Source organism: Chenopodium album, chromosome 14 (genome assembly GCF_948465745.1).
Source record: "Chenopodium album chromosome 14, dcCheAlbu1.1, whole genome shotgun sequence".
NCBI classification, from domain to species: domain Eukaryota; kingdom Viridiplantae; phylum Streptophyta; class Magnoliopsida; order Caryophyllales; family Amaranthaceae; genus Chenopodium; species Chenopodium album.
The window spans coordinates 33,837,947-33,845,919 of NC_137847.1; the positions used below are offsets into that span (position 1 = coordinate 33,837,947).

Below are 7,973 nucleotides of genomic sequence, written 5' to 3' on the forward strand. Positions count from 1 at the left end.
GTTGACATAGTTGTGCATGTGATTAATTAGACTAGGAGTGATCAACCTATAAGATTAATCTAGATTGCATTGCAAATTTCAATGACATGAACCCTTGATTTGAGAATTGCTTTAATTGATTGAATTTGATTGTGATTTTCCTAGTTAGCCATTCATAGTGAACCCTAGCTTTGCTTATAGGAGATAGCCCTTGAATTCCTTTGATTGCAACTATTGTTTGTCCTTTGCAATGTTTTAATTGATTGAGTGATCCTTCAATTAGCATAATCATTGAGCTTGCATGTGGAAACTATATCCCTAGTGTTTAGTATATTGAATTTCTCGATTTATCTAGTTTTCTCGATACCTTAGTTACCAACCGCATCTTCCCGCAATCTTCGAAGTAGCTTGACCTAGGCTATAGCTTGCACCTACTCATTCCCTTGGGTTCGACCCTTGACTTACCATATACTCATATTAGGTTGGTCGAGTGTTTATAAGTTTTCTTTGGCTCTAGGAAAGGGTAGAGAACGACCTACATTTTCCTCGTGTAAAAAATGGCGCCGTTGCCGGGGAATGATATTGGTGCTTTGTTATAGTTGTTGAGTCTATTTCACCATTAATTGAAAATACTAAAAGATTTTCTTTTAGGCTATATTTGTAGTCGTGCTACTAACCATTTCTTTTGAGATTTTATGCATAGAGCACGTGATCATTCACTAGTTCCATTTGATCCGGAAATTGAGAGAACTATTGCAAGGTTGAGGAGTGCTAGACGATCTTTGAGCCCTAGCATTTCAAGTGTAGAAGAGCCACAACAAGAATAACAAGCAAGAATGGGAGAAAATCCGAGAGCGGCATTGAAAGAATTGCGGATTCCCGGTGCATATAGATTTGAGAATGGGATTGCTCCGCCTACAACACCGGAAAATGATTTTGAAACAAGACCGACAATGATCACTTTGATAGAGAGGAGACAATTTAGTGGGGCTAAGAATGAAAGCCCACTAAACCATCTCAAGGAGTTCGAGAAATATTGCAATACTATCAAGGTGAACGGAATTTCCCAGGAATTCATCCGCCTCAAGCTCTTTCCCTTTTCTCTCATAGGGCGTGCTTTGGAATGGCTAGACAAGGAGGTTAAGCCGAATTCTCTAAGGACATGGGACGAGGTCACCAAGGAATTTCTATACCGTTTCTATCCTCAAAAGAAAACGGCGAAGGCTAGAGCTTTGATTCAAGGTTTCAAGAAAAAGCCAAGTGAGAGCCTCTATGAAGCATGGGAGAGATACAAGGAGTATCAAAGAGAATGTCCTCATCACGGAATTCCAACCTATAAAATCATTCAAATCATCTATGGAGGCCTTAGCCCTCAACGAAAATCATGTTTAGATGGAGGAGCCGGAGGTCCTATCATGAACAAAACAGAAAAGGAAGTGGTGAACATAATTGAAGACGTAGTGAGGTATTATAGATATTGGCAAGATGGAGAAAGAGAGTCAACTAGCAAGAGTAGCTCTTTTGTGTACTCAGTTGATCATCTAAATGCAATCAACAATCTATCCTCTCAAATGATAAACTTAGGGAAGGAGATGTCCGCTATCAAGGCAAAGTTGGAAAGTGCTACCTACCAAGTTTCAAGTCTTCCCTCCCAATCTAAGGGGAGAGGTACGTCTTCTAATTCTCAACCCCTTCCTTCTTCTAGTAACATGCCTAGTGGATGCTTGTTTTGTGATGATTGTGGGTCATATGATCTAATGTTTCCAGTTGCCCTCATGCATGTATGGATGTTTGTGATGATCAAGATGGAAATGTGAATGAGCATGTGAACTATGTGTCAAATAATCATGATTCTAGGTTTGAGAATCAAAGAAGTCAATGGAATAGGAATTACAACAATCATGGCAATTTTGACTACTATAACCAAGGTGGTGGTTATAGGAACCAAGGGAACCAAGGTTCTCGAGGTAACTATAACAATCAAGGTTATAGTAGCCAAAATCAAAACAAAAATTATGCTAATCCAAACCAAGGTTATGGGAATCTTAATCAAGGTAGTGGTAACCATAATAAGAGTTATGGTCAAAATCAAAGTAGGGGTAATTGGAGCAATCAAGGTAGAAGTAATTTTCTAAACAATGCTCAATGAGGCCCTCCACCCGCATTTGCTCCAAAGGCCCAAAATGATAATTCCTATGTTCAATCCTCTTCTTCTTAACATAGAACAAATTTGGAAGAAATCATTGAAAATCAAACAAAGTTGTTGAACACTTACATGACCGTAAGTGATAAGAAATTTAATGAAATGATGACTCATAAAAAGATGCTTGAAAATCTAATTTCTCAACTTGCTAATGCTTTGAAAGACTATGCTAGTCCTTCTTCTTTACCTTCCCAAGGCCTAGATCCTAAGAGACCGGTTAATGCTATTGTCACAAGGAGTGGTAAGATTCTTGAGGAGAGTTTGCCTAGGAAGAGTGAGACCAAAGAGGGCACAAAAGGGGTTTTGGTTGAAGATGAGAGCGATGGTGCATCTTTGAGTGAGGTTTAGATTGAGAAGCCTAGTGTGGTGAGAGTGGAGAAAGAGATTGTGAAACCCAAGTTTCCTTATCCACAAAAATTTATGAGACACAAGTTAGATGAACAATTTGGAAGATTCATTGACATGCTTAAGCAACTTCACCTTTCTACCATTTACCGAAGTTGTCACCCAAATGCCCAACTACGCAAAATTCCTCAAAGACATTTTGAGTGGTAAGAGGACATGTGATGGTGTAGAGACGGTGAACTTGACCGAGAATTGTAGTGCTATCATAATGAACAAGATGCCACCTAAGCTAAAAGACCCCTAAAACTTTTCTATCCCTTGTGCCATTTATAAAATGCAAATTGAGAATGCCTTGTGTCACCTAGGAGCTAGTGTTAGCCTTATGCCATACTCGGTGTACCAAAGTGATGAGTGACATTTTTTGTCACTCCTAGGATAGTGTTTATGCCTTGTTTTAGCTTGTCTTAGGGTGTTTTGTAGTTGTTTTGCTCAAATAATGCGTGCATACATGTCTCGATGTGATTTTGATGAAATCGCGTATATTGTTGTATGCTTGCCTTCATTGCGAGTTTGCACCGTTCCCTATACCTTATTGCTTCCCTTGGTGTTAGTGCTTAGGTATTTGAAGTCTTGGATTGCAAAGTAGAAGCCAAGGAAACATGAGAGAAGAATCGAAGAAAGCAAGGTGCAAGGGCGCAAATAATGTGCGGGCGCGCAGCCTTGTGAGAACCCGCGCAAAATTGGCGAAATTGCAGAATCGAGGCAGAAAGTTTTGCGCGACCTGTGCGCGACATGTGCGCGGGCGCACACCCACACCGTGCGGGCGCGCACACCCAAGCATAAGCCGCGCAACCCTCAAATGCGCGGGCGCGTAGGCTGCTGCGAGGGAGCGCGGGCCGCTGCGAGGGCGCACGCGCGGGCGCACAGCTACCATGCGCGGGCGCACAGATCCTTGCGCGGGCGCACAGCGGGTCCTGTTCAGCGTTTTTGCGCGATTCTTTATATATTGCGGGGCTTGTTTTGTAAAAGAACTTCATTCTTTTAGATCTTTTTCCCTAGTTTTAGGAGAGCTTCTCTCTCTAGGTTTAGCTTAGGATTAGAGTAGTTTAGAGAGAGAAAGTGAGGGTTTCACCATTGTTGAGCTTGGATTTTGAAGAAGAAGATTGATCATCTTGTTTGTAGACTTTCATCTTCAATCAATGAGAATCTCTAACTCTCTCTCCTCTATTTTTATTGTTTTATTTTGATTATTGTTTTTGTTGTTGGTATTGCTTGTTAATCATGTTGATTCTTGATTATTTGTTGATTAATCTTGTTGTTATCATGATTAGTGAGTAATTTCCCCATTAAGGGGATGGTTGTGGTGTAGTTGGATCTTGAGAATGTTCAAGGGTTTGGAATTGATTTATTGTGATTAAAGTCTTTATATGCTTGATGTTCTTCAATCTACTTGCAAAATGCATGTTGTTAGTTGATTGGGAGTGAATCTTTGCTAACATGAAACGGAAGTTGACTTAGCTAAGTTCATTTATATCGATTGTTATTTGATAGTACATCCTAGTATATGGTTCTAATGTGGAAACATAGAGGCTATGTTAGGAGAAGCCGATCAGCCCCGGAAGGCGGTTAGATTGGACCTTACTTCGATATTCGAGCATGTTTAGTTCATAATTAATTCAACTCCTATGACTTTGTTTATGTTCAAGTGAATGCTACTCCTAGACCATTTCCCTTAATGTTTTATTTCTTGTTTTAGCATCTTTAGACTTTAGTTATTTTTCTCCTATTCCGGACTAGCTTAATTGTCGATAACATTTGGTGGTGTTTATCCGTTCTCTGTGGTTCGACCCCTATGCTTGCCTTATACTCGTATTAGGTTTGTTTAGGTTGTATAAATTGTATTTGATCTAGGGATAGTTGTTTGACGACGCGATTATTCCCTTGTCACAAAGACATGAGCTAGGGGAACTCTTACCTACTAACATCACTTTGCAATTGGCCTATAGGTCAATTAAGTTTCCTAAGGGTAAGGTAGAGGATGCTCCTTTGAGGGTTGGGAAATTTGTTATTCCGGTAGATTTTGTTGTACTCGAGATGGATGAAGATGCTAATATTCCCATCATTCTAGGGAGACCATTCCTTGCTACTCCGGGTGCTTTAATAAATGTGAAAAGTGCTAAAATTTCGCTCAAAGTAAGGGATGAAGTGAAATTTGATTTGAATGATAGCATGAAGTATCCAAGTTCTTCTTTAGAAAATTGTATGTTAATTGATTCTCTCGATCATGTTGTGTCTTCTATGCATGAGCAATTGCTCACTTCTAACGATGCTCTTGAGAATGTTTATAGACTATAGATGTCTAAACACATCTAAACACACGGTCACGGCACAAGTTTTATTGTTTTCTTGATGGTTATTCGGGATTCTTCCAAATCCCTATCCACCCGGATGACCAAGAGAAAACAACCTTCACTTGTCCATATGGTAAATTTGCTTATAAGAGAATGCCATTCGGCCTTTGCAATGCTCCCGCGACATTTCAAAGATGCATGATGAGTATATTTGGAGATATGTTGGAAGAGGAGATGGAGGTTTTTATGGACGACTTTTCCGTAGGAGGTGTTTCCTTTGAGGCATGCCTTGAAAACCTTGAAAAATGTCTTGCAAGGTCTGAGAAGGTGAACTTGGTCTTGAATTAGGAGAAATGTCACTTCATGGTGGAGGAAGGCATAGTCCTTGGCCACAAGATCTCTCACAAGGGGATAGAGGTGGATAAAGCTAAAATTAAAGTCATTGAAAAGCTTCCACCTCCACTGAACGTAAAGGGAGTGAGATCTTTCTTAGGGCATGCCGGGTTTTATAGAAGATTCATCAAGGATTTCTCGCTCATTGCAAAGCCCCTTAATGATCTTCTTCAAAAAGATGTAAGTTTGTGTTTGATGATAAGTGTTTGGAGGCATTTAATAAGTTGAAGAAAGCTCTGATCTCCACTCCTATTGTTCAAGCTCCAAGATGGGATTTACCATTTGAGTTGATGTGTGATGCAAGTGATTCGGAAATAGGAGGTGTCTTGGGTCAAAGAGTGGACAAGAAACTTCATGTGATCTATTATATGTCTAAGACTCTAAATGGAGCTCAACGGAATTACACTACAACGGAGAAGGAATTTTTTGCTATAGTTCATGCTTTTGAGAAGTTTCGTTGTTATCTATTGGGTTCCAAAACCATTGTCTTCACGGATCATGCGGCTATCAAGTATCTTTTTACCAAGAAAGAATCCAAGCTATAGTTGATTTGGTGGGTTCTTGAGCTCCAAACCTTTGACATTGAGATTAGGGATAAAAGAGGAGCGGAAAATGTTGTGATGGATCATCTTTCTCGTTTAGAAGATTCTCAAACTCATGATGATGGTTCTCCAATTGAGGATAGGATGCTTGATGATTTCTTGTATGCTATTGAAGCAAAGGAGCTACCATGGTTTGTCGATTTAGTGAACTTTCTTGCATGTGGGGAGTTTCCTCCTTCCTTTTCTAAGAACCAAAGAAAGAAGCTCAAGAGAGAGGCAAGGCATTATGTGTGGGATGATCCCATCTTATACAAGCGAGGGGTCGATGGTTTACTTAGACGTTGTGTGCCAAACGAAGAAGTGCCTAGTGTTTTGAAAATGTGCCATTCAGATCCAAGCCAGGGCCATATGGGTATCTCTAAGACCGCCACTAAGGTCCTTCAATGTGGATTATGGTGGCCACATCTGTTTAAGGGCTCATGGGGCTTTGTTAAGACATATGACCGATGTCAAAGAGTTTGGAACATCTCTAAGAGAAATGAAATGCCTCAACAACCCATACTGGAGTTGGAAGTGTTTGATGTGTGGGGTATTCATTTTATGGGACCATTCCCCCCATCTTTCGGAAATCAATATATTCTTGTAGCGGTCGATTACGTGTCTAAGTGGGTTGAGGCCATTGCCTCCCCAACTAATGACCACAAGGTGGTTATGAAGTTGGTTAAGAAGATAATCTTTCCAAGATTTGGGGTACCAAAGGCGGTGATAAGAGACAACGGTTCTCATTTTATTCACCATGCCTTTCAAAAGATGTTGAGAAAGCATGGGGTCCATCAAAGATTCAGCCTCCCATATCATCCCCAATCGAGCGGTCAAGTGGAAGTCTCTAATGGTCAAATCAAACTTATCCTTGAAAAGACGGTTGTGAGAAATCGAAAGGATTGGTCAGATAAGTTGGATGATGCTCTTTGGGCCTATCGAACGGCTTTTAAGACCCCCATAGGTACCACTCCATACCGCCTAGTCTACGGCAAGTCATGTCATCTCCCGGTTGAAATTGAACACCATGCTTTGTGGGCAATCAAGAAGATAAATTTTGACTTGGCAAGAGCGGGGGAGAAAAGGTGGTTAGATCTTCATGAGCTAGAGGAGCTTCGGTTTGATGCTTATGATTGTGCTAGTGTGTATAAAGCTCGTTCAAAGGAAACACATGACAAGCTTATTGAGAAGAAAGATTTTTGTGTTGGCGATAAGGTTTTCTCTACAATTCAATAATGAAGTTGTTTCCCGGAAAGCTCATGTCAAGATGGAGCGGTCCCTATTTGGTCAAGAATATTTTTTCAAGTGGTGTTGTAGAGGTCTTAATGATGGATTCTTCTTCTCCATTTAGGGTCAATGCCCATCGTCTCAATGCCCACCCGGTTTTCTAACCTTTTTATTTTGATTTTACATTTTTCTATATTTCTTTTATCCTTGAGATTTTTCTTATTTCTCTTTATTTTTGTTTGTTTTCTTGATTTTAGGTACCATGAGATTGGTTCGGAGAAAATTTCCAACAATTTAGGTGTTATTTCAAGCTTTCTCGAGGTTTGGTTAAGTTTAGGTGGAAAGCTTGTAGGGGTCATATGCTCTCATGTTTGCATTTTTATTGATTTTCTACTCTTTTTCGAACGCACTTTCAAATATCTCATTATGCAAACACGAGAGTATATTTATGGCCAAAATATTCTTGCTTGGTGCACGTGCACCATAGATTGCGCGCGCGCACCAAAGGGGTCAGAAAATTTTTACTAACTTTGACAAAATTTGACGGTTTTTGAACCATCCCCGTACCCCCTTGGTTCGCACGCACCCCACCCCTGCGTGCACGCACCAGGTAGGCAGCAATTTTGGCCTGTTTTTGAACTCCCCCTGCAGTCGCCAGGTGCGCACGCACTGTCGCCTGCGTGCACGCACCGACGCCTGGCGCCAGTGCGTTCAACACCTCCCTTATTACCCCAAAACGCACCAACTTTATTTCTCCTTTCTCTCTCCCCGACTTTTGCCCATTTTTCCCACCTTCATTCCCTCATCAAACCCTATTATTTCTCTTGCAAAATCATATCAATTTCACCTCTTTTATTTTCATTTTAACATCAAATTACATTAAATCTCATCTCA

General features: G+C 40.5%; 1 non-coding gene across 1 annotated transcript; it reads right to left on the bottom strand.

Moving 5' to 3' along the window:
- Positions 1-1,200: 1,200 nt before the first annotated feature.
- Positions 1,201-1,306, bottom strand: LOC145580333 (small nucleolar RNA R71). Its single transcript, XR_014099398.1, has one exon. It is a non-coding gene; the product is annotated as a small nucleolar RNA R71 (small nucleolar RNA).
- Between the last annotated feature and the right edge of the window lie 6,667 nt (positions 1,307-7,973).